Source organism: Vigna radiata, unplaced genomic scaffold (genome assembly GCF_000741045.1).
Source record: "Vigna radiata var. radiata cultivar VC1973A unplaced genomic scaffold, Vradiata_ver6 scaffold_7, whole genome shotgun sequence".
Lineage (NCBI taxonomy): Eukaryota > Viridiplantae > Streptophyta > Magnoliopsida > Fabales > Fabaceae > Vigna > Vigna radiata.
The window spans coordinates 3783814-3788593 of NW_014543262.1; positions in this window are offsets into that span (position 1 = coordinate 3783814).

The following is a 4780-nucleotide window of genomic DNA, read 5'->3' on the forward strand; positions in this document are numbered from 1 at the left end:
GTAAGAAACTAAACTAATATAAAACATTCATGGTATGAAATCAAAAGTATGAAAGTAAGTAAAGTCAATGTGGAATGTAATGTGATTTAAGTACATCTCTAGGTGAGATCAAATTAAGTTATGAGAATGAATATAGGAAGCTCAATCTTGGGTGTCTCCATTTTATATGGACCAAGAATGAGTGATTCAAGTTAAGTTCTGGAATGAATATAGGTAGCTCAGTCTTGGGGGTTGCCCTTAATGCTCTAATGACTATTCAATCTCACTTAGAGAAGATTAGTTCATGTGGTGAAGAGTAGTAGGGGGTCCTAGTCTTGGTTGTCTCCATTGTATATGGGCCAAGGTGAGTGATAACGGACTAACCTTGTGTGTGGTAGGGTGAAACCCATTGGCAATGGCTTTGCAAAGCAGTAGAGGCCACCACAAGTGCATAACCCGCCATAGCTCGATATTCATTCTGGGTCCAGACGAGTCTAAGTCTAACACTATCTAATAAAACTATAACTCATAACTTATTAAAACTGTATTTCTGTGATTGCGATTACTTGTATGCCTCTCTTACTTTGTTTAAATTGTATTGGACTTGTATTCTTTTGAATTCTAGCTTACCCTTGCGTGTGTGTTGTTTGTTTTGTCTGTGTTTGTTTTCTTTTGCAATGATCATCCAAATTTGGATGTAAGTAGAGATTGCAGAGGTTCCTTTGGAGCAAGTATTAGATGGAGTTGATGCCGCTGAGACTCCAGACACTGCTGAGTAGTTAGGACGTTTATGTTCATATGTATATACTTTAGTTTTCTTTTATCTCACTTCCTTTTGAAAGACTCTATGACTATATGTAGAGCTTTTACATTTCATTTTGGATGATTGTATTATATATACTTCATTTGACTCTACTCTTGACTGCTTTACTTTATTACATATGATTCATTCCACTCAATATGATTTATGCATATATTTTTGGGATGTTACATGTAGGGTAGATATGCAGATTTATTTTGTATGTGATGCATATTTTTCCTTCATTGCATGTCATCTATTTTCTTCATTATTTGTGCATAATTTTCCTTGTTATATGAGGTATTGATTTCCTTTAAATTGTTTTTGTCTACGTGGTGCAGTAGTTTTGTGGTTTTTGCTTCCGTTCCACACTATCCATTTTTTTCTTTTAGGCAATTAGTAGTTATCTAGGTTATGCGGTACATGTCTCTTGTCTCACATTGGGGCCTCACTTAATTGGTCGTGATATGTGCTTTTCTTCTGTGTTAGACATGTACATTTTAGCATCTATGATGCTAAAGTGGAACATTGTTTGCCATGTAGGATAAAATTTAACTTCGTTAAAAAAAACCAAAATTAATGCTTTTGAAAGTACAACAACCAAATGGTATCAAAGTTTTGCTTAGAGACCATTTCCAATTTTGTGTAATATTTTAGGGACCAAAAACATATTCACTAGTGCAAAAACCACTTTTTGTAGCGACTATTTATATCGATTTTAATTCATTAGGTATAAAAAGTGGCACGGTGACATAACTATAAAAATGATAACACTTTTTATACCGGTTGTAGTTATAACAAGTATAGAAAGTGAAAATACAAGAAAACACTAGAGGAGAGGTAAATAGTACTTTTAAACTCCTTTCACAAAGTAGTGTCAAATGGTTTGTAAAGGAGATTTATAATTTTGTACGATGTTTAGATGTTAGTTTCTATAAGTTGAACATATGGAAAATGTTTTAAATAGAAAAACAATAAATCATAGATTTTATACTAGTTCACTCAACCTTAGCTATGTCCAATTTTCCCTTAAGAATTCTTAAGGAGTTCCACTAATTTTTAATAAGATTACACGAGTTTTACTTCTCTAGGTTTACAACAAGTATTCTCTCCACTCCTGGTTCACTTAGTCAACAAGACTAGTATGAGTTTAACCACTCCTGGTTTACAAGTATTCTAACCACTTCTGGTTTCAAGTTCTAACCACTTCTGGTCTTAACCCTAGACAACTCGTCTAGACAAGTGTTTTAATTCTCTTCAAAATTTACCACACAAATTGTGTTATGAGCAAATATACAGATGATAACTTTTAAAGAGAGGATATTGTTGAGATTGATGATAAAGGGATCACAAGTTTAGCTTAACCCACAATCTCAGTAATATCTGTTTTTGATGATGACAACATATAATTAATGACACGTGTGCAATCTGTGTTACATGTTCTATGTTTACATGCTATATCCTTTTGATCCATGTGTTAAATTTGTCTAAAGCATATTTGAGAACATGATTGTGTTGTTCATTTCATATCATTGTGTTACATATGTGATTTTATATATGATTGCATGACATATGTTTATGGAAAAGGAAGACCATAAGCACTTATGTTAAACTTTAAAGTATGGCAAAACAACAATTTTAAGTCGACTATAGTATGGGGTGAATTGATTAAAACTCGTGTCTGTGAGATTTTGCACAAACGCTTTTCAAGTGTGCTGTGAGATTTTTCAAAGAGAAAAGTTTTTGAAAACTATGCTTAGCATTGTTGCTTAATCGATTGCATGTGTGTGGTATTCGACTAAGTTAGTTGTTGTTTTGAAAATTTGTTAATGCTTGACACAACTGTCATAACAGTCATATTTTTAATTGTGTTGACTAAGCATCAAATGATAGTCGACTGCATTAATTGTGCATTCAATTAATTATTGTGTTTGCTACTAACTGCTATAAAACAATTGTTGTATTCGATTACATTATTAGCTAAGTCGATTAAAATGCATCTGATATGTGTTATACTATAAAGGGAAAAGGGAAAACCCCCCGTTCCCTGCCACTAGAATGAGGAAGAGAAGAACAAGAAACTTTTTGTTTGCATGTGAGAATTAACATTTTCCCACTAATCAAGCGTGGCTTACTAATAATAAAACATCAATAATTGGACGCAAGAAAATTAGCACGAAAAGAATGAACCTCTTAGGTTTGGAGCGAAGGAGGGTCTCCAATGGAAGATAAGAGAGAATAGGAAAAAAAATGTGTTGGAGAAAGAATAAATGGGAAAAGGAAGAATGGCGAAGAAGATTGGTGCAGAAACCCTAAAAATCTTGGATCCAAGAATTGGGGGAAATAGGTGAATAAGAGTTATCTTGATGGTGTTAAGTTTGGTGAAAAAGGGAAGTCTTGGTGTCATGTTCTTTTTTCTTTTCCATAAACAAAACCTAACTTGTTTCACCGTAGGGTTATCTTATGTTGTGGTTTTGGTGGTGACGAGCATCTAGAACCTTGATTCGCAGGTGGCGCTGAGTGAAGAGTTAATGATTCTAGTTGTTCGGAGGAGACGGTAGTGTTGTGGAGGTACAATTTGGGTAGGGCTTCTTCGTCATGCAACGCATGAAGAGCTTCTTCCTCTTTCGCCATGGCACAAGGTCACATCTATATGAATAGATTGCCACGTTTAAAAAAAAAAATGATGTGGCACACCTTTAGCCACATCAAATTAAATTTAACAGCTTTGTGGGAGGATGAAAAATTATAGTTTCCTTAAAAACAAGAATCAAAAGTGTACCAAAGTTTGAAAGAGAGACTAAAATTAAAATTGCTTGATAGTTGAGAGACTAAAAACATATTTAACACTAATTATAATAACTAATTATTTATTTTAATTATTTATTTTCATGTTACCTTGTGTACATTTTTAATCTTACACTAATCTTATTATTATTCATATTATTCTTCTATTATTATTATTATTATTATTATTTTATATTCTACTATTCATAAATATATTTAAAAATAGTCAAGCTAGAAAATTCACTCGACATATATGTTGAAAAATACATCAATTTGTTTTCATTATTTTGCTAGCAATCATGACTATATATAATTAGTATTCTCCGATACGATCTTTACGACTACGGATTTATGAAATATATAATATCACTACTTATATATATATATATATATATATATATATATATATATATATATATATATATATATATATATATATGTAAATAGTAACGTAATAAAAAAATATATAAAATCTTACTATCATCACGTTTTAAGTTTGTACCTTTACATACTAAATTTAAACTTCGAATTTGTAACAATAACTTATATTCACTTTATCACTGTTTTATTATTTATATTTCTTATAATAAATGCATTCTTCATTATAACAATTATACAGATCATTATACTCATGATAAACATTTAATTTCTAATTACAAGAAATATTCATTTCAGTCATTCATTTATCTAAACATTACCTAAAACAATTCCTTAAACCTATAATCATACAATCATACTTATCTTATATATTTTAGTATATAAAAAATCTACATATAAAGATATTTTAATATATGTTATGATATAATAGTATAATTATTTCATTATTTTTTTTTAAATATTATATCTATTTATTATGTACATCTATAACAATTATATATATATATATATATATTTAAAATTTAATTATTTAAATTTTAACTTGTTATTATTATATATCTAAATTACGAGATTTAGAGAGCATCTCGTAATTACCTTATGAATCATGCAAGAACAAGTTACAAATATAAACGACATAACAAATTAAGAAAAAAATAAGCCTAATTATACAAAAATGGCAAATAACACAACAATATTACATTACAGCTAAATTGTTCGAAATCACATAATATAATCTGATAATTTGTTGCAATGACATTGTATATACCAAAGGAACAAGAGAATAATATACCAAAAAGCAAGAGAGCAACATGAAAAAGAGAATAAGGCTTAGGTATG